The 23,241-nt window shown below is 40.0% G+C and overlaps 1 pseudogene; it reads right to left on the minus strand.

Annotated features, from left to right (window-relative positions):
- Positions 1-22,837: 22,837 nt before the first annotated feature.
- LOC108588082 (10 kDa heat shock protein, mitochondrial pseudogene) lies at positions 22,838-23,241 on the minus strand (annotated as a pseudogene).

Here is a 23,241-nt window from a genome sequence, read left to right on the forward strand (position 1 = left end):
GCTGGATTTTACTAGGTAGGGCAGGCTCAGGGTTGGAGTCTGAGGCAGAGTCTGGTGCTCACTTTCCTCTGTTTCCCCCAAACGAAGGGTATCTCTCTTGATTCTATGCTGCCTGGGGGTATGGAGGGTGTCATGGGTGGGTAATGTGAACTTTCCTTCCCACCCTCTTTTCTTTTTCTTTTATTTACTTATTTATTTTTTTTTTTTGAGATGGAGTCTTGCTCTTATCACCCAGGCTGGAAAGCAATGATGTGATCTCAGCTCACTGCAACCTCTGCCTCCCAGGTTCAAGCGATTCTCCTACCTTAGCCTTCCGAGTAGCTGAGATTCCAGGCGCCTGCCACCATGCCTGGCTAATTTTTTTGTATGTTTTTAATAGAGACAGGGTTTCACCATGTTGGCCCAGCTGTTCTTGAACTCCTGACCTCAAATGATCTGCCTGCCTCCGCCTCCAAAAGTGTTGGGATTACATGCATGAGCCACCACGCCTGGCTGCCTTCGTCAACACATCTTTTCTGTGCTACACCCAGGTACTGTAATCACTCACTTGGTTTCCTTAGCTCTTGTGAAGGTATTTTTGTGTGTCAATAATTGTTCAAATTGATGTTTTTGCAGGGGCATGAACACTGGAAAGTACTATTTTGCAGTCTTTCTTGAGTCTTTGCATTTCCCAGTCTACTTATACTGCTCTCAAATGATTTTGGGGAGTAGGCAAGATAAAAAATTCCTAAATGCAGTATGCACAATTTCTTTTACCATCCTGAGAGTGTTTTTATTTACCCATGAAATTCACAAAATTTAATTTAAATAAGCAATGCACCTTTTGAAGATATTCTGTGACTGCCTTCTAAAAACTTCTCTATGGTATATTATTTTGGGAAGGAAATGTAAACTTTGATATTCTAGCTCTCAATTCTCAAATGCACCCGATAGGTATTTTAGCCTGACATGATTACGAACTCCAGGAATTGTTTTAGGCAGTTTCTCCTTTTGGGTACCCTGAGAGATTAGGTGGATTCGCAAATTCTTGTATTGTCTTTTGCGGGGGGCTTGCTGATTCTATAAAAGGAACCCTATTGTGTCTAAGGTTCTTCAAGTTCCATTCTAAAAACACTCGGAATGGTGGAAGTTGTGGTTCATACCCAGAGTATTCCTAGGAATAGTAACATAAAATATCTTTGAAATTTGAAAAAAATACTAAGATATCATAAAAAAGAAATTATACTATCCTACACAATTTGAATTATGTAAATAAGAAGTAGGAAGTATTCCTCATCCATTCTTTCTGATATCATTCTCCATCAGAAGTAGTCCTTGTTAAATATGGTATATATCCCTTCCAACTCTTTCCTGTGTTGCTGTATTTCCTATAGTTCTATACATCTTTTTGTCTATTTTTCTTTGTATATGCAGCACACATACACAACAATTTTCTTAGTATCTTTTTAAAAAAATTAAAAATGGCTATATAGTATTCCACTGTGCAGATATATCATAATTTATTTCACCTTTTTTCTATTGATGCTCATTTTTGTAATATTCATTTTTTCGTGGCTACGTATGCTGCCGTTAACATCTATATGCACCTGTCTTTGTACTCTATGGACTTTTAAAATTGAAGATGCTGTGTATGAGGGAAAAAGAATGACATAGTACCTACTATTTAAACTCACTCAACACTTATGTCTTTATCAATGTTACATTGTTGATCACCCTTTGTAATTTTGTGCTATGGTCAGAGGATGACCAATACTTCCAGCTCTTTGAGGTGCTTTGGTCTAGGCTCTAACTGAACACAGGTTTTAAAACCCTCTGTTGACAGAGAGCGATGGTGGATGGAGAATAGTTTATAACTCCCTACAATTTTACATTCTCCCACACCTCTTAGAATTTTTCTCTGAGAATGTTATATAGTCATTACTTCAAGAAAGCTTTAGCTTTTCAATTGTGGCTGCATGTCTATTTTCCTTGTTTTATTAAAAAATAATATTTAAAAAACAAGGGCTGGGCAGGGTGGCTCATTCCTGTAATCTCACTGCTACAGGAGGCTGGGGCAGGGGGATTACTTGATCCCAGAAGTTCAAGGCTGCAGTAGGCTATGATCACACCACTGCACTCCAGCCTAGGTGACAGAAAAGACCATGTCTAAAAACAATTAATTTCTTTATAGAAAACATGCCATCTTTTTCTTCCACACTTTTCCTTTCTTCTTCTCTCCCCATCTCTTCCTCCCTTCCTTCCTCCATTCCTTTATCCCTCCTTCCTTCCTATCTTCTTTCTACCTTGAGAACACAACTATATTTATCAGTTAAACTTCCCATTTAGAATGCTTGCATTGGAATTACATTTTGTCAAGTAAATTCTAGTTTAAAATCAAAATAAGGAAATAGACAATATGCTTTTTTATCTGATATCTCTTTTTTGGCAACTCAGGATTGATGGAGTCCCAGGTGATTACCAGCTCTCAAAAGTGAACTGTAGTACAAGTACATTCTAAGATTTCCTGTTAGAACTCTGCTAAGACAAAGATGACTGTGTCTTATGGCAGTAAGCTATGGTGATTCTGGAAATTTTCATCATAATAGTGTAATTTCAAGGTGGCTCACCTTTCATGGTGGAGCTTTTTTAGAATTTAGAGAGAAAATAGTTTGACAAAGATGTTAAAGCTAAGATAAATGATGGCAGTAATTCTTGCAATTAAATATCACCAGAGGGATGATAGATATATAAAAAAAGAAAGCATCCTGAGATGAAGGCAAGAAAAAGTAAGGTTGTCCTATAGTATCCACATTTTAGGAAGTATTTGCATAGAAGTGGTTTAACCTGGATATTTTCTAATCTGAATATCAAATATAATCTGTAACCACATCATAAAAATTTTATACTATTTATGGGGAAAATTAATTTATGAAATTAATTAGGTTAATTAATTGACAATTAGCTACGTAACAAAAAATTTTCTGATGTGTCACTGGCACATATATCTGAAACAGGAACATATATTAGAGCAAATACTTCTCTGATGAGTACACTGATTAGATCATATATGGTTGACCTGCTCCAGTTACCTTAAGTTTAAAATAACAAGATTTGGCTCTGTTAATCATTAAAGGTGGCCCATTAGGTCTGGCTACTTAGAAATCTATTTGTGGTTGAGGCATTTTTCATAGTGGTAGCATGAAATCTCAGGACCACTGTCCAGGCTCTGATCATCTATAGAGAAATAGTCACAGCTTCTCTGCCTGAAAAGAATGAAGCATGTTACCATGTTTTGTTTTCCAGAATCTAAGGTATAATAAATTACACCAAAGCAATAATCAGTGTTCCTGATCCTGTCTGTGATTTGCCTTTATTGTTTTCCAAGAGGAAGCCTCACACATGCAAAACCATATGCTCTATCATTGTTCAAGTTGTAATGTCTCATCTGGGAGTGATTTGAGCCCCTGCCCCTCAACATTTCTTTTATGACTCCAAGATTAAAAGACCATATTCAGTCTTATTTTTATTACATCTTTTGGAGGAGGCACAAAAACAACAACTCTTAGCAGGGGAAGGAATTATATGCTATCTGATCTAGAAACAGATGCTACTGATTGGGAAGATCACAAGCAAGGATATACATAGTTCTGTATCTTTCAAAGTAAAGATGACCCTGAAAATAAAAAAGGAGAAACTACCTCAATATCATCCCAAAATATCATTTTATGTGTAACAAAATAAAATTACTCCTTTGACTAAAATAAAACCCTTAGTGGATCACCCAATCAAAAAAGTCAGTTAACATAGAGAAACGTAAAAATAGCTTACACAAATCTTATGTGCTATGGCTCATGCCTGTAATCCCAGGACTTTGGGAGGCCAGGGCTGGTAGATCACTTGAGGTCAGGAGTTCAAGACCAGCCTGGCCAACATGGTGAAGCCCCATCTCTACTTACAGTACAAAAAATTAGCTGGGCATACTGGTGGCCTCCTGTAATCCCAGCTACTTGGGAGGCTGAGACAGGAGAATCCCTTGAACCCAGGAGGCAGAGGTTGCAATGAGCCAAGATTGTGCCACTGCACTCCAGCCTGGGCAACAGAGCAAGTCTCCATCTTAAAAAAAAAAAAAAAGGCCGGGTGTGGTGGCTCACGCCTGTAATCCCAGCACTGTGGGAGGCCGAGACGGGTGGATCACGAGGTCAAGAGATCGAGACCATCCTGGTCAACATGGTGAAACCCCGTCTCTACTAAAAATAAAAAAAATTAGCTGGGCATGGTGGCATGTGCCTGTAATCCCAGCTACTCAGGAGGCTGAGGCAGGAAAATTGCCTGAACCCAGGAGGCGGAGATTGCGGTGAGCCGAGATCGCGCCATTGCACTCCAGCATGGGTAACGAGCGAAACTGAGTCTCAAAAAAAAAAAAAAAAAAGGAGGACTCAAGATGGCGCTGTGAGAACAACCCAGGATTGGAGCTCTCGTTGAATTCGCAAACAGGTGAGTCGGAGCTGCATTTCCAGACTGATCTTTGTTGCCCACAGAATGGGGAAACTCCCAAGTATAAAAAAGACACGGGACGCCAGGCAGTAGGTCTGCCTGGCAAAGCCGGCAGCAGGGGTGGCGGTGGCCAGCCCTACCCAGCAATCCCCACAGGGGGCGCTTGTCCGGGTGCCCTGTTGAACCGGCAACCTGAGACTTGAGAGGGCTGGACTTGAGACTGAACGAGACTTGGACAGTAGGCCAGCCCAGGGGATTGCAGGGACAGATCGTTTGGGATATCCAGTGGGACGAACAAAACCACGATTTCAAACTATCCCGAGCAGACGGTCCGAGATGCTCTGTGGGGGAGGGGCATCCACCAGTACCGAGGCAACCCACCCCAACTGAGATACACGCCCACTGCTGACGCAGCCAGCCGTTGCCGAGGCAACCCGTCCCTACTGAGATACATGCCCACTGCTGAAGCAGCCTTCCGTTGCCGAGGCAACCCGTCCCTACTGAGATACACGCCCACTGCTGACGCAGCCTGCCGTTACTGAGGCAACACGCTACAACGAAGAGACTCCGCCGCAGGGCGTGGCGGAGACCACAGCAGAGCCTGCAGGAACAGGGCGAATCACACAACAGCAGGGCGGAGCCTCGGCAGCCAAACAGTGTCTAGTCTGCCTTCTGGCTGGGCAGGACACCTCAACGGACATCGAAAAATAAAGCCCGAACCCCCCAACACAGAGCATTTGAGAAAAAAAGGGTTTTTTTTAATGAGCTCTGTTGCAGCAGAATCAAACATAGCAGCCTAACAGCCCTGAATGAACAACAGAGCCCACAGCTCAGCAGTTGAGCTCCAAAAAAGTACAGACTGTCTCCTCAAGCAGCTCCCTGACCCCTCTATATCCAAAAGACTGATATTTGGCAGGCATCATCCTGGGACAAAGATAGCAGAAAAAGAAACGGGTAGCATCCCTCACTGTGCCACAGCTGCTAGAGGTGCACCACAGACAAGCAGGGCCTGGAGTGGACCTCAGCAGTCGTACAGTGAAGGGGCTAGGCTGGTAGAAGGAAAACCAAGTAACAGAAATACTTCATCATCAACAATCTGGGTGTCCACTCAGAGACCCAATCGAAAAGTCAGCAACTACGCAGACGACAAGCAGATAAACCCACAAAGATGGGAAGAAACCAGCGAAAAAAGGAGGAAAACACCCGAAACCAGAACACCTCGCCTCCTAGAAAGGACCAAAACTCCTCCCCAGCAAGGGAGCAAAGCTGGATGGAGAATGACTGTGACGAAATGATGGAATTAGACTTCAGAAGGTGGATAATGAGAAACTTTTGTGAGCTAAAAGAACATGTATTAAATCAATGCAAAGAAACTAAGGAACTTAAAAAAAGATATGAGGAAATGATAACAAGAATGGATAACTTAGAGAGGAATATGAATGAATTAAAGGAGCTGAAAAACACAATACGAGAACTTCGCGAAGCATGCACAAGTTTCAATAGCCGAATTGACCAAGCAGAAGAAAGAATATCTGAAGTCGAAGACCAACTCAATGAAATTAAATGAGAAACCAAGATTAGAGAAAAAAGCGCAAAAAGGAATGAACAAAGTCTCCAAGAAATGTGGGACTATGTGAAAAGACCTAACCTATGTTTGATAGGTGTACCAGAAGGGGACGAAGAGAATGAATCCAAGCTGGAAAATACTCTTCAGGACATCATCCAGGAAAACTTCCCACACCTAGCAAGACAGGCCAACACTCAAATGCAGGAAATACAGAGAACACCACAAAGATATTCTGCGAGAAGAGCAACCCCAAGGCACATAATCATCAGATTCAACAAGGTTGAAATAAAGGAGAAAATACTAAGGGCGACCAGAGAGAAAGGTCGAGTTACCCACAAAGGGAAGCCCATCAGACTCACAGCAGATCTCTTGGCAGAAACACTACAAGCCAGAAGAGAGTGGGGGCCAATATTCAACATTCTTAAAGAAAAGAACTTTCAACCCAGAATTTCATATCCAGCCAAACTGAGCTTCAGAAGTGAAGGAAAAATAAAATCCTTTGTGAACAAGCAAGTACTCAGAGATTTTGTCACCACCAGGCCTGCTTTACAAGAGCTCCTAAAAGAGGCACTACACATAGAAAGGAACAACCAGTACCAGCCATTCCAAAATCACACTAAATGCTAAAGAGCATCAACATAATGAAGAATCTACAACAACTAACAGGCAAAACAGCCACTTAGCATCAAAATGGCAGTATCAAATTCACACATAACAATATTAACCCTAAATGTAAATGGACTAAATGCACCAATCAAAAGACACAGACTGGCAAATTGGATAAAAATCCAAAACCCATCAGTGTGCTGTATCCAGGAAACCCATCTCACATGCAAGGATACAATAAGGCTCAAAATAAAGGGATGGAGGAAGATTTACCAAACAAATGGAGAGCAAAAAAAAGCAGGAGTTGCAATTCTCATCTCTGATAAAATAGACTTTAAAGCAGCAAAGATCAAAAGAGACAAAGAAGGCCATTACATAACGGTAAAAGGATCGATAAAACAAGAAAAGCTAACGATCCTAAACATATATGGACCCAATGCAGGAGCACCCAGATACATAAGGCAAGTTCTTAATGACTTACAAAGAGACTTAGACTCCCACACAATAATAGTGGGAGACTTTAACACTCCACTGTCAATATTAGACAGATCAACCAGACAGAAAATCAACAAGGATATCCAGGGCTTGAACTCAGACCTGGAGCAAGCAAACCTGATAGACATTTACAGAACTCTCCACCCCAAATCCACAGAATATACATTCTTCTCAGCACCACAGCACACCTACTCAAAAATTGACCACATAATTGGAAGTAAAGCACTGCTCAACAAATGCAAAACAACTGAAATCATAACAAACAGCCTCTCAGACCATAGTGCAATCAAGTTAGAACTCAGAATACAGAAACCAACCCAGAACCGCACAGCTTCATGGAAACTGAACAACTGGCTCTTGAATGTTGACTGGGTAAACAATGAAATGAAGTCAGAAATAAAGAAATTCTTTGAAACCAATGAGAACGAAGACACAACATGCCAGAACCTCTGGGACACATTTAAAGCAGTCTCTAGAGGAAAGTATATAGCAATAAGTGCCCATATGAGGAGAACGGAGAGATCCAAAATTGACACCCTATCGTCAAAATTGAAAGAGCTAGAGGAGCAAGATCAAAAAAACTCAAAACCCAGCAGAAGACAAGAAATAACTAAGATCAGAGCTGAACTGAGGGACATTGAGACACGAAAAACCCTTCAAAAAATCAATAAATCCAAGAGCTGGTTTTTTGAAAAGATCAACAAAATAGACAGACCACTAGCCAGATTGATTAAAAAGAAAAGAGAGAACAACCAAATAGATGCAAAAAAAATGATAAAGGGGAAATCACCACAGATTCCACAGAAATTCAAACCATCATCAGAGAATATTACAAACAACTCTATGCACATAAACTAGTAAACCTGGAAGAAATGGATAAATTCCTGGACTCCTGTGTCCTCCCAAGCCTAAACCAGGAGGAAGCTGAAACTATGAATAGACCAATAACAAGGTCAGAAGTCGAGGCAGCAATTAAGAGCCTACCACACAAAAAAAGCCCAGGTCCAGACGGGTTCACAGCCGAATTCTACCAGACACACAAAGAGGAGCTGGTACCATTCCTTCTAAAACTATTTCAAACAATCCAAAAAGAGGGAATCCTTCCCAAATCATTTTACGAGACCAACATCATTCTGATACCAAAACCCGGCAGAGACCCAACAAGAAAAGAAAACTTCAGGCCAATATCCATGATGAACATAGATGCAAAAATCTTCAATAAAATATTGGCAAGCCGATTGCAACAGCAAATCAAAAAACTTATTCACCATGATCAAGTAGGATTCATCCCGGGGATGCAAGGCTGGTTCAACATACGCAAGTCTATAAACGTAATTCACCACATAAACAGAACCAAAAACAAAAACCACATGATTATCTCAATTGACGCAGAGAAGGCATTTGACAAAATTCAACAGCCCTTTATGCTAAAAACCCTCAATAAACTCGGTATCGATGGAACGTATCTCAAAGTAATAAAAGCTATTTATGACAAACCAACAGCCAATATCGTACTGAATGGGCAAAAACTGGAAGCATTCCCTTTGAAATCTGGCACTAGACAAGGATACCCTCTTTCACCACTCCTATTCAATATAGTTCTGGAAGTTCTAGCCAGAGCAATCAGGCAAGAAAAAGAAATAAAGGGTATTCAAATAGGAAAGGTGGAAGCCAAATTGTCTCTATTTGCAGATGACATGATAGTATACCTAGAAGACCCCATCACCTCAGCCCAAAAACTCCTGAAACTGATAAGCAACTTCAGCAAAGTCTCAGGATATAAAATCAATGGCAAAAATCACAAGCATTCGTCTACACCAATAACAGACTTAAAGAAAGCCAAATCAAGAACAAACTGCCATTCACAATTGCTGCAAAAAGAATAAATTACCTTGGAATACAACTCACAAGGAACGTAAGGGACCTCTTCAAGGAGAACTACAAACCACTGCTCAACGAAATCAGAGAGGACACAAACAGATGGAGAAACATTCCATGTTCATGGTTAGGAAGAATTAATATCGTGAAATTGGCTATACTGCCCAAAGTAATTTACAGAATCAACGCTATCCCCATCAAGCTACCATTGACTTTCTTCACAGAACTGGAAAAAACCACCATGAACTTCATATGGAACCAAAAGAGAGCCCGCATAGCCAAGTCAATTCTAAGCAAAAAGAACACAGCGGGGGGCACCAAACTACCGGATTTTAAACTATACTACAAGGCTACAGTAATCAAAACAGCATGGTACTGGTACCAAAACAGAGATATAGACCAATGGAACAAAACAGAGGCACCGGAGGCAACACAACATATCTACAACTATACAATCTTTGATAAACCTGACAAAAACAAGCAAGGGGGAAAGGATTCCCTGTTTAACAAATGGTGTTGGGAAAACTGGCTAGCCATGTGCAGAAAGCAGAAACTGGACCCCTTCCTGACACCTTACACTAAAATTAACTCCAGATGGATTAAAGACTTAAACATAAGACCTGGCACCATAAAAACACTAGAAGGAAATCTAGGCAAAACTATCCATGACATAGGAGTAGGCAAGGACTTTATGAACAAAACACCAAAAGCATTGGCAACAAAAGCCAAAATAGACAAATGGGACCTAATGAAACTCCACAGCTTCTGCACGGCAAAAGAAACAGTCACTAGAGTGGATCAGCAACCAACAGAATGGGAAAAAATTTTTGCAGTTTACCCATCTGACAAAGGGCTGATATCCAGAATTTACAAAGAACTCAAACGGATTTACAGGAAAAAAACAAACAAGCCCATTCAAAAGTGGGCAAAGGATATGAACAGACACTTTACGAAAGAAGACATATATGAGGCCAACAATCATATGAAAAAATGCTCATCATCACTGGTCATCAGAGAGATGCAAATCAAAACCACATTGAGATACCATCTCACGCCAATTAGAATGGCAATCATTAAAAAATCTGGAGACAACAGATGCTGGAGAGGATGTGGAGAAAAAGGAACACTTTTACACTGTTGGTGGGAGTGTAAATTAGTTCAACCATTGTGGAAGACAGTGTGGCGATTTCTCAAGGCCTTAGATATAGAAATTCCATTTGACCCAGCAATCCCATTACTGGGTATATATCCAAAAGACTATAAATCGTTCTACTATAAGGACACATGTACATGAATGTTAATTGCAGCACTGTTTACAATAGCAAAGACCTGGAATCAACCCAAATGCCCATTGATAATAGACTGGATTGGAAAAATGTGGCACATATACACCATGGAATATTATGCAGCAATCAGAAATGATGAGTTTGTGTTGTTTGTAGGGACATGGATGAATCTGGAGAACGTCATCCTCAGCAAACTGACACAAGAACAGAAAATGAAACACCGCATATTCTCACTCATAGGTGGGTGATGAAAAATGAGAACACATGGACACAGGGAGGGGAGTACTAAACACTGGGGTCTATTGGGGGGAAAAGGGGAGGGCCAGTGGGAGGGGGAGGTGGGGAGGGATAGCCTGGGGAGAAATGCCAAATGTGGGTGAAGGGGAGAAGGAAAGAAAAGCACACTGCCATGTGTGTTCCTACGCAACTGTCTTACATGCTCTGCTCATGTACCCCAAAACCTAAAATCCAATAAAAAATTAAAAAAAAAAAAAAAAAGAAACCCATAATTATATACCAATTTTTGTGAAGCAGGAAAAGGCCTTGTCCTTGAGTTTGTATCTTCTAATTGATGTTCTTCATTGGCTCTCACAGACAAGTGACACCCACACAGCATCACTGATCATGTGAAACTTAAGTTTCTTAGGTGAAGGAAGAACTTACAGAAACTTACAAAGCAATCTAAAACTACTATTCTTCCCATTTTGAAATGTTTTGATTTCCTCTCTCAATCTTTTACAGTGTCTTGCTCAAACTTAAGATGACAGTATTTTTTTTTAAGGTGAGCTAACTTTATAGTCTCTTTTTAAAGCATTTGATTTGTTTTTTTCAGAGGCAGTAGATCTTTTGTTCTTCATATTCATAATTGCTTTTAATAATATTTAATGAAACTGCATAATGACAGTAATAAGTACAGCTGGCATTACTGGATTTAGAAATAGAAATCCTCGGCTGGGCGCGGTAGTAACACCTGTAAGCCCAGCAATTGGGGAGGCCGAGGCGGGTGGATCATGAGGTTAAGAAATTGAGACCATCCTGGCCAACATGGTGACACCCCATCTCTACTAAAAATACAAAAAATTAGCCAGGCATGCTGGTGAGTGCCTGTGGTCCCACCTACTCTGGAGGCTGAGGTAGGAGAATCACTTGAAACTGGAAAACGGAAGTTGCAGTGAACTAGATTGCACCACTGCAATCCAGCCTCGCCATAGAGCAAGACTGTCAAAAAAAAAAAAATAGAAATCCTTACATGTTGCTAGGCATACAAGACATGGTCTGGGACAGAACTATATGGATATACAGTACTAGTGAGTGGCCTAGCAGTTGTGAGAGTTTGGTATTCCATGGTACCAACCAGCAGGTTTTATAGAAGGCAGCGAGAGCTCCAATCAAACTTTCCTACTTGAATAGAGGCTAGTGAAGAGATAGTTTCTGAATTATTATCATCAAGTATGAAAGTTCTTGTAGGTCAACAGCTGTATCAACATACAGAATGGCAGCCCTTCGATAACGCCCCTTGTCTTTAAGTAAATGCAGTTTAAAATCCAGTGTTGTTTTGCAGATTCAATGAATCTATTCAGGCAATAGAAATGTATAAATCAACAAAATCTGCTTATTACAAGACTTTTGAGTAGATGGTATCTCAAATTATGTAGCTCTTTCACATTTATTTTTCTGTTCTTTTTTCCTAAAAGAGATATGCATTATAAACAATGGGAAATAGCTGTCTTCAACAATAGTTAAAAAAAAAACCAAAAAAACCCCTTGGTGTAATTTAATGTTGGAAATCAATACTGTATGTCCCTGATTGAATTGAGAGGTGGAGATGAAGACTTTTATTGCCCCAGGTACACTGGAAAATGTTGTGATGCCTGCAGGCCTGAAGTCAGCCAAAGGGTATGTAGTCACTACACGTTTTCATCGCTCCTAATAGTCTTTGGCTTTAGGCTACTGCCTGCTCTGCCTAATGATAGGGCCAACCTTGACCAGGAGCCCTCTGAACCCTCCCCAAGGGGCTCCTCGGTGCTTGTTCACCCTCCGACATCAACCTTCAGAGTATATGAAATAGAAATCTTAATGAAAGAAGGGAGGACTGTGATTTTCCTGTGTGCTCATCTGGCTAAACTCCTAGCATTTTGTGATTATATTTGATTTTTAAGTCATCCTGAACTGTATCTGCAGCTCTGCTCCCTTTTATCTTTTCTCAGCATCACAACCTTTACTACAAAGCTTATTTCAAGGGAAAACTGTTAGAATTCAAATCACTCCTGTTTCATGCTCTTCTGTTTGTTTGGGATTCTAGCTGACAAGATGTCCTTCAAATGATTGCTTTTAGTAAAATCAAAGTGACTTGAGGACCAAAAACTTTGATAACTGGATATGTATTTTAGATTACTTCAGGGTTCTTCCTGCAACTTGGCTGGATCAGTGTGAAAACAGAATTGTTAGTGATGAAGAGGGCTGAGGCCTGTGTTCTAGATTGTTTGCAGAATTCTCAGTCAGCACCAGGAAAGGGCTCGGAGGAAGCCATCACTCTGTGAGAATTTAGAAGCAACCTGGAGCCAGGTCTGTGGTTTAAGAATGTTTCCAAACTGGGGTGATGGCTATTTTTGTTGTTATTGTTGTCAGATGCCTTGGGGCACCAACAAATGAGAGTGGGTTTTTGTCTGTAGAGGGTTTTTTTTTTTTTCTTTTTAAAAACAATGTCTTACTTGAAGTGCTGTGTCTTTTTGGAGATTTCCAGGGGTTATTGCAGGAAGGGTAGAAGGCTCCCCCCTCCACACTGGGCTGACCCTCTGGTGCCACCTACTTCCTAGTCTGCAGACCCTCTGAAGCTGGTTTTCCGGCTCTAGTGGAAGTGACTTCTCATGGCTAGAAAAGGCATTGTCAGCACAAAACTCTTTAGTTTTGTATCATGCCGCCTTACTCTTCTTTCCATTAGGGTGAACAAATGTTTTACAACAACTTACCAGGTATCCACCTATCACCTATAATAAAAACACCGAACACTTACTATGGACGAGGCATGGTACATATGTACTTTCCTTTAATCCTCTCAATATCTTTAGTAATTTCATCATCCTTCTTCTATGACGGAGAGAAATGAGGTTTAGAAAGATGAAGTTCCCACAGTTGGTAAGTGACAAAGCTGGGACTGGATTTAAGTGCAGTTCTATCTGGCTGCTTCAACTGGCTTTCACTAAAAGACATGTATAACTCAGAGTGTCACTGGGAAGAATTATTCTGTATTATGCACTTCGAGTTAGAGAACTGTAAGCACATAATATTCCCTCTAACTTCTTAAATTTCTGGGAAGAAGAACTAAAGAAAAACATGTATACTTTTAGTTACTGTATTATTAAAAGATTAGCTTGCATGCTGCTGACCAGATATCATACCTCTACCATCACAATACACTGATTCAGGAAAAGGATGAGAAATTAGTAGCTATTGTCTCACATGTAGGAAGAATGCAGAATGGAGAACGTTCTATGCTAATGCGAAGTATCAGCCCATAAGAAGGGAAGACTATTCTTGTTTGTGAAGGAACTTCTAGATCACTGATTATTCTAAGTATTCATCTCTGGTGCTTATGGTGAGCTGTGCTTGTCCCTGGGGTGTGGGCACCATGGCTGGAAGGGCCTGACTCACCTTCTGTGACCCAGCTTCTCTGGGGCTTGCATGAGAGTGGCGCACATGTAGACAGGCTGGCTATCCCAAGAAATGAGAGTGATTCTCTTTGCAAGTTTTAGTAGCCAGGGTGTGGCCTAATCAGAGAATATTTTCATATATAATTATATAACATTGTGATAAGCATTTTTAAACAACAAAAATACCCCAGAGACAGAATTGTCAAGCTGAAAAGCAATCCAGATGGATTTTCTGACCTCTTTCTGCACCAACATTTTCTTTATGTTCTTGGAAATAGCTGGAGAGGTTTTTATAGCTGTTCAGATTTCAATCCTGGGACTCAGAAAGTTTTTATATTGTGCCTTGAAGAGCGACGTGTGCCACTATTATAACTTGAACTGCTCTGGACAGCTGTGCAGATGGAAAAGAACTACCATGCTCGAAACATTTTCATTTTGTTGTGTACATTCCTTGCAGTGCAGCTGGTCTGAATTCTCTCTAAAAAGATGGTGTGCAGCTGTTTCTCTGAGGCAGACCCTGAAGGCAAATACCCATCACTCCAAAATACCCATTGCCCCAGCATGTCCTTTCCTATCTTGATAAGTCATTTTGTCCTTAACTCTGTTGTGTATAATCATGAAACATTGATATTTATCTGAATCTTCTTTGGGATACAATACATGAGCTCATTCTCAGAAGTTCCAGGAACACAGCATTCCATCGTAAAAGATTTTCTATGTCTCTCACCCCCTCTCATTTTCGCAGTTTCCATGGCAACGTTTGGCTCTGACGGCACCTCCAGGATTATTACTATCATCACTGTTATTTCTTCTGATTACTATTGTTGCTTATTGTCATCAACATCATTTTGACTGTCGGTTAGTCAGATCCTGATCCTAAACACCTGGCCTCTGGGGAATGCTTCCTCCAAACAGTTGAAAAGTTAAAAAAAAAAAAAAAAAAAAGGAATGTAAATCCCAAGAGATTACCAGTGGTGCAATTATCCTACATCAGGTTTATGTTTCTCTTTTAAAAAATTTCCCCATCAAGTCATTGTAATCCTTTCAGAATATACATAGATAAGTTTGTCATGATACCAAAAGGGACATGGTTGCTGATACTGCTGTTTTGTTTTTAGAGAAGGAATGTGTGTGCGTTTGTGTGTGTTGGTGGGTTGAGGGGAGAATTATGAATCTAAAGCTTTCTAATATTGCTAAAGGAATTTTTCATGAAATGTTGGAAAATTAGAGATGAACAAAATAGTTTAAGAGACTGTTATCCACTGATTTTCTCTTACCTGCTGTCGACCTCATGAGCCTTTATAAGAATTACTGCCTTATGAGTTAGGGTAACACTGGGACGCCCTGTGCTTTTCAGATTGACTTAAATTTGGCTGGAAACACTACCTCTGAGGCCATGAGAATACAGAAGCCTCATTTTAATTTCTGCAAGTTTCTACAGTTGTCTTTCTGTGTATCCTTCTGGATCTTTGGGCTCCTGTATGGATGCTGGCTGCTCTGCTAGGTTTAGTGAAACCATAAATGCAGAATTTGTCCTCTGTTAGCTGTGTTTAGAAGAAGCTCTTACATCAAGCTAGCCTGCCCTTTCATACTTCCTTTCCCTCCTTTCCTTTTCCTTCTCATCCTTCTTTCTTTCTCCCCCTTTCACTTCCACCTTCCTTTCACTTTTTTGGGAAATGTTGACGATTTGGTGGGTCACTGGGAGGAGTCACATCATAGGGCACAGCCTCCCCCCTCCCTGCCCCAGTCTGCTAGCTCCACCCTTTCACTCCTGTTCTTCCCTTTTTTCCTGGCGTATTGAAGAATTTCTCCTTTTTGTCTCATTTAGGGCAGCCATCCCTGAAAGGGATTCCAGTTTCTCCACTTGGTTTTAGTCTGCACTTAGATATATTTGTTGCACCTGCAAATCAATTTCATAAACTCTTTCTCAAAGGGGAAAAGGACAAAACCAAATGTTCATTTATGTTTTGGTGGCACCAGAGCTCTAACTGAATGCTTAAAGCTCTGCCTTACTGCCTCCTAGTCACTGGGAACATGATCTCAATTGCTTCTAGGAACCTGGAAGGTGACGTACATGAGTCAAGAGGATCTGGTGGAAGAGGTAGTGTGGAGTGAGGGACAGTGTGTGTGTGTGTCCAGAGTCACAGTTCACACAAAGGGACCACAAGCAACTGGACTCTAGCTGATGCCTGCCTGTAAGGATGGAGGTCCAGTGTGGCCTCATTTCCTAATTTTTAAGAATTTAGAGATCTAATTTTTATATAAAATTTCCCAAAATGTGAATCTTGGCAGCTATTTTTTCAAAAAAGTGTACAAGATGATATTGTGTTGGTTACCAAACTATGCAGGAGAAACACACTGAAACCACGTGGGAGAGACACACCTAGACCACGTGGGAGAGACACACTTAAACCACGTGGGAGAGACACACAGCTGGAGTCCCGTTGCTTGTGGTCCCTTTATGTGAACATGGGAGAGATACACCTAGACCACACTGGAGAGACACACCTAAACCATGTGTGGGAGACATGCCTAAACCACATGGAGAGGCACACCTAGACAACATGGAAGAGACAGACCTAAACCACATCGGGGCGACAGACTGCTGTGGGGTTGCCTCTACTGCCCAGGACCTTGGGCAGGAGGTTTCCTGTCTGGTTCCAGTCTTTTTTTTTTTTTTTTTTTTTTTAATGAAACAGGGTCTCTTTCTGTTGCCCAGTCTGGAGTGCAGTGGCGTGATCTCAGCTCACTGCAATCTCTGCCTCCCAGGTTCTGGCAATTCTCCTGCCTCAGCCCCCCAAGTAGCTGGGATTACAGGAGAACACCACCAGGCCCAGCTAATTTTTTTTATTTATATATAAAATAAAAATATATATTTGTATTTTTTATATTTTAAATATATATATCATAAATATATATAAATATATATTATATATATTTATCTATATATATATATTTTTAGTAGAGGTGGGGTTTCACCATGTTGGCCTGGCTGGTCTTGAACTCCTGACCTCAGGTGATCTGCCCATCTTGGCCTCCCAATGTGCTTGGATTACAGGCGTGAGCCACTGCACCCAGCCTGGTTCCAGTCTTTCTCCTCCCCTCTGTGATGCAGTCCTTGCTGATGCCCAGCCAGGTTGGAATGTTTTCTGCATTAGGAGAAGCTTCAAGGGATCATGGGGCTTGAGGCCTGGTCAGCTCCTTGATTCTAACTCAGCAGCAGCAAAGTCTGTAGCTGAATCAAATGCAAACATCACTGCCAGCTGAGGCCTAGATTTTTGGTTACATTTCCTCCTGCCCCAGGGCCAGGATCCACCTCTCACTATCTCTGGCTTTCAGTTGCTAGAAAAGATTGCATTCTTCCCTCCACATCTTGGTCCATTGTGGGAAGAAAGAATTTAAAAGCTTAAGTTATTTTCCTTTTCTCTTTCTCTTGGTGACAGGTCAGCTCAGCTCTCAATGTGTTGTTTTTAACCTTGATTTCTAAAAGGTCAGAATGCAGATCTCCTTAAGCATAAAATTCATCCAAAAGTGCCCATTCTATTTTTCTTTTGAGACAGAGTCTTGCTGTGCCACACAGGCTAGAGTGCAGTGGTGCAAACATGGCTTACTGCAGCCTCGAACTCCTGGGCTCAAGTGATTCTCGTACCTCAGTCTTCCAAGTAGTTGGGACTACAGGCACGTGCCACCACGCCCAGGTAATTTTTAATTTTTTTTTTTTTTTTTTGTAGAGACAGGGTCTTGATATGTTGCCCAGGTTGGTGTCAAACTCCTGGGCTCAAGTGAGCCTCCTGCCTTGGCCTCCAAAGTGCTGGGAATACAGATGTGAGCCACACCTGGCCAGAGTGCCCATTCTTAGCATAAGCTCCAGAATTTCTGTTCTAGGGTCCCAGGCAATGCCTTGCCATTTCTGCTGCCTGCCCTTCCCACACTGCAGTCTGGGAATTGCCATGGTTGGTATGGGGGTGCCGTGCCCTGGGTGTGCCCAGCCTCTACATGGGAAGCACACTGGTGGGTACAGTCTCTCAGGCTCTAGTTAGAGTCTAGAATTTGGCCTGTGAGCCTTTTGATCAGAGGCTTGTTAACAGACAAGCAATTCCTTTCAACATTGGAGTATTTTCTGGATAGGAAAAGGAAGCCCATTGTCAACATGCATGGTGTGCTCAGAGTCTCTTCATGGCCCACACAAAGGCCATGAATTCCCTGGAGAAACAGATGATCAATGTAAATACCTTTTCTCTCACCAATTCAGAAACATTTATTGAAGACCTGCTATCTGCTTGGCGTTAGGAAGACACACTTCTGGAGCATCAATAGTGCTTTTGAGGAACTCAAGGTCTAGTGTGGGAACAAACACGTAACCCAGCAAGTTTATGCAGACCAATGAAGACAGCATGAACAGCGATGAGAAAAAACAGCCATTGGATAAAGTTCAAAGAATCTGCTTGGCAGAGGCAGGGTGGAGGGATCACCCCCAGGTCAAGGGCACAGAGGCCTACACTTGGCTGTGGAGGTGGAAGGAACAGTGCTTGTTCTGGAAATGCAGTTTATGGTTAAGGAAAATGTTGCGGAATATGTGTCCAGAACCCCTGGAGCCCTGAATCTCTCAATAAGAGGCAGCCCTGGATCTCTCAATGAGAGACTCTCCCCAGGAGAGGCTGGCTGGGGTGAAACTGACAGGATAAGTGATTCATGTTGCCCATTCACTCTCATTCTAAGATATTCATACTCAGTGTGGAATGCTGGGTGAAACCATTTTTACTATTAACTATACATTAAAAAAATTTTTAGTGCCAGTAATTGAATTAGTGAAAATTAAGTGAAAGAATGATAAAGCTCTATTGGAGAGATCTTTGTCAAATACCAAAGAACACCTACAATTGCACATCCGGTGCTATTCAGAAACTCAAGTTTTGAGCTGACTGCCATTTAGCTCTCAAAAGTTATATAAGAGAGACACACTCGGGCATTGGAAGCACCATAACGAGGGGGTTAACAGCTTGAACTTGGATGTGGCAGACACCTGGACTTGAATCCAGGCGTTCTCCCTTAATAGCTCTTGGTGCTGGGCAAGTTAATCTCTGTGTCTGGTTTTCACTCTCACTCTTGTTCTCTCTGGGCTTTTTTCATGCTTCCTCAGGTCGGGTCGCAGAGCCTTTTCCTCCTCCCCATTCACCTACTTACCTCCCACACAGCCTTCAGATAGCATTTCAAATGCGTCTTCAAAATGATCATGAAAATGATATCATAACACATTGTTCCTTTTCTTCAAGCATCTCTATTGTCGTTCTGTTTAATCTATGATTAATTTATGCACGCCTCCAGCACTACCCTGTTTTGTTTGGGTTTGGATCATAATCCTGAAAGACACAATCCTGAAAGCCATAATCCCAGTTGTTGAAATTCTGAAAGACCAAACTCCCAAAAGTCTATAATCCTTGTCTAAAATCCTGACAATCACAGTCACAGGAAATGTGAATTTCAATGGAATCCCTAAACCATAATGACAGATTTGGAATTAGGTGCACTGAAAGCTACTAAAGGTGAATTTCTAGTTGTTAGCAATGAAGTTTGTCTTTCCCATTCAGCTCAATGCATTTGGTGGAAAATTCAAATGAATGGATTGGTTATAAGATATGGCAAGGACAAAAATTGTAGTTCAAAAATTTGTCGTTTTTGAGCATTGGCATTTCTTCCCCTTGATGACATTGCAGGAACTTTTAATAAATTAAAGCCACATTTGGCTGAAGATGCTGGAGAAGTTACTGACTGGTTGGAAAATAATTATATGCACAGCAAGATAAGAAGACAGTTAGGGAATGGTGTTGCTGTTGGATCACAGTATTGTTTCCGACACATTTGTCTGTATATGAGTGTATGTAAAATGGATTTCTGCATGCCCCAAACAACATAGAAGCAGAGCACAGAAGATGAGAAACTTTAATAGGAAGGCTGATGTCAATGTATATCAAGTTATAGAAGAATTCCAGAAAGGGCAGAGCCATGTAGAAAATGAATGTGAATGTATTCACTGAAGAGAGTCATGTCCTAAAAGAAGAAAAAAACAAAAACAAAAAAACCAGATGTGGATGCAAGACTTCAAAATAAAGTTAATGATTGTGGACTAGCTCTGTGCAACTGCCCATAATTTATCACTGTGATACACTTTTAAAAATATGTATTGTTGTCTAGATTTTATCTTTTTTCAAATTGTTTTCCACTATTTTAAGTTGTCAGCATTATTTTTTTGCAATATACTATGCTATGTATTTCATCTTTGCATCATTTCAATACTGGAGCTATAAATTGAAGACTTTCAGAGAGTTCTCATTCATTTTATGCATTTCTTTTTGCAAATTTAACACTGCAAGGTTCATTGTTACAGCACTGGCTTTGTGTGTAGGCGTTGTGCATGTACATAAAAACATTGAAACCTCTTCAGTAAATGAAGCGATGTCCTTTTTGTCCATCTACATTTGTGAAAGATAAGATTTCTTGAGCTCTTGGCTCTTTGGGTGATGCGTGGTGGTGATGTGGTGGCAACCCATCACAGGTTTTGATTGATTTCTTCGGAAGACTTAGGTTGTCTGTCATAGTATTTCAGCTGACTGTAGTTATAAAGCTGAGTGCACACAATTATCGGAATGGTATGCATGTGTACTGGTATAAATATTTTTTACTTTATGGTAAATATAATATAGGCTACTACATTTCTTCTTTTGACTTGTTATCAGAAATTTTAGAGCTAGATTTAGTACTGAAGTGCAGCAAATATTTCATCTCTGACTTTGTATATACAATCATCCTCTCAATATTCTTTGTTATTTCTTATCTTTGTCCTGTGTACTCAGGTGTCTAGTCTAAAACTTGAATATTCACTTATCTATTTCTTTATGAATATGGTTTTTCTGCTTATGACTATTATACCCATGTGACTGTCATTAGTATACCTGAGTGTTTATGCTTGCAAAAATATTATGTTATTATTGCCTTTTTTATTATATAGAGTGACCTATGAAGTATTCTTTCATGTTTTTATGTTTATCAAATAAAATCCCTTTTAAAAATGTAAGTAAATATAGTTAAAATAATTTTAAAAATTATTTTTTCATAAGAATATTTTCAGGATTTCAACATTTGGAACAATGGTGTTCATAATTGTGTCTTTTGAGATCATTATTAGCTCCTGTTTTTTCAGCACTATGGCCCAGTTTAGCATAGTATTCGTCACATAGAAGTTATGCAGTCAATATTTTTGAGTGAATAGGTAAATAGATACCTCCTTTGTAAGCTTGATTGAGGGCTGCATTGTATAATGCTTCTAAGCTATTTGGCACAGTGCCTGCTATATAGTAAGCATTCAATAAATGTTGAGTTTAATAATGATTCCTTTAGGTTTGCTATTCTCTACTTCTATAGTGGACTGAGTAATGAACAATTTGTGTGTCATTAGCTAAGTTCCAATAGTTCTATTAGCTGAGTTTTAATAGTGAAAATGCTTTAAGTTCAATATTATGCCCTTGGCTCTTTTTGAGTGTTGATTTAAGAAATGGAGACCTTCTAGGTCATCTGTGGAGCCGCTGATGAGGATTTTATGCACAGTGTGGCAATTCGGAGCAGGGGTTTGAAAGTAGATTGCCTGGGACCAGGTTATTGCTGCTTCGTTTGAGCTGTAACCATGAGTGAATTATTTCTCTGTGCCTTTGTTTTCTAACCTGTAAAGCCGGGGTAGTAATCTACCTTTAAGTACTGTTATGAGGATTAAATTATTAATACATATGAAGAATTTAGGAGAGTGCTTGGCACATAGTAGATATTCGATATATGTTAGCTATTATTTTATAAGGAGTCATAGGACAAATTATTCCTGGAATTTGGTACAAAAACTAAAATAGTAACTCTTGAAGAGCTGGTATAAATATTTTTTACTTTGTGGTAGATTTAATATAGGCTACTACATTTCTTCTTTTGACTTACCAGAAATTTTGGAGCTAAATTTAGTGCCGAAGTGCAGCAAACATTTCATCTCTGACTTTGTATATACAACCATCCTTCTCTTGATATTCTTTGTTGTTTCTTTTCTTTGTCCTGTGTACTCAGGTGTCTATTCTAAAACTTGAAATCTACCTCAAATCCTTTTAGGAAGCAGGCAGGGGCACATATAATAAATGTATGAATTCCATAATAATAGAGTTAGAAAGAAAACACATTTTAGGTGGTATTTACTTCAGGTAAACTTTATGTGATCCAAAATTTTCCCTGTGATCCTGTGTAGACTGCTTCACTCCTTTTTGAATAATAAAAGCAAATCCAATATTCTTGTGGAAACCATTTATTATGGAAATTCTAACATAAATGATGTTCCAAATGCTAACTAGAGAGTGCAAAATTTTGCTGGAAGTATTTGAAAAGTTCAAATTATTTTCCACTATTCATGTCATAGCATCATAACATTTTAGAATAGGATATAACCTGTTTAGTTTTCATGTTTCACTTAGTGTGAACAATAAGAGTCCTGACCAACTTAATTTTATGTTAATCAAGTTTCAATTTCTTTTTTTTCTTTTCATTTATATATTTTTATTCAGAAATGTTTATATCAGTACAAGGAAACAATTTTGGAGATACTAAATGTCATCAGTTATCATTAGTTTATTATGAAAGAGAGATATGGAAATTATTTACTTAGTTTATTATGAAAGAGAGATATGGAAATTATTTACTTAGTTTATTATGAAAGAGAGATATGGAAATTATTTACTTATTAGTTTATTATGAAAGAGAGATATGGAAATTACTTATTAGTTTATTATGAAAGAGAGATATGGAAATTATTTACTTAGTTTATTATGAAAGAGAGATATGGAAATTATTTACATGATGAAGGATTTCAGAACTTCAGTGGAATGGGCAGCTTCATGTTGATGCCATTTCAATAGTGACTTATTTCAGTCTACGTACTTTCCAGGAATGTCACCATCTCTAAATAGGAAATAGTCCTTGTCATCTAGAACTACTTTGGTGCCTCCATATTCTGGGAGAAGAACTTTATCTCCAACTTTCATGCTAATTGGTTGAATCCCTTCCCTTTAGAACCCCATCCAACAGCGACTACTGTTGTTTGCAATACTTTTCCTTGAGATTTTTCTGGAAGCACAATGCCTCCTTTAGTTACAGTTTCAGCAGCACTCCTTTCAACCACTACTCGGTCAAAGAGTGGGAGAAACTTTCTAGATGCCTGTCCGGCCATGACTCCCTCCGCCTCAGACTCGTACTCTGCTCTAGT

The sequence above is a fragment of the Callithrix jacchus genome, chromosome 13, assembly GCF_049354715.1.
Source record: "Callithrix jacchus isolate 240 chromosome 13, calJac240_pri, whole genome shotgun sequence".
In the NCBI taxonomy this organism is placed as follows: domain Eukaryota; kingdom Metazoa; phylum Chordata; class Mammalia; order Primates; family Cebidae; genus Callithrix; species Callithrix jacchus.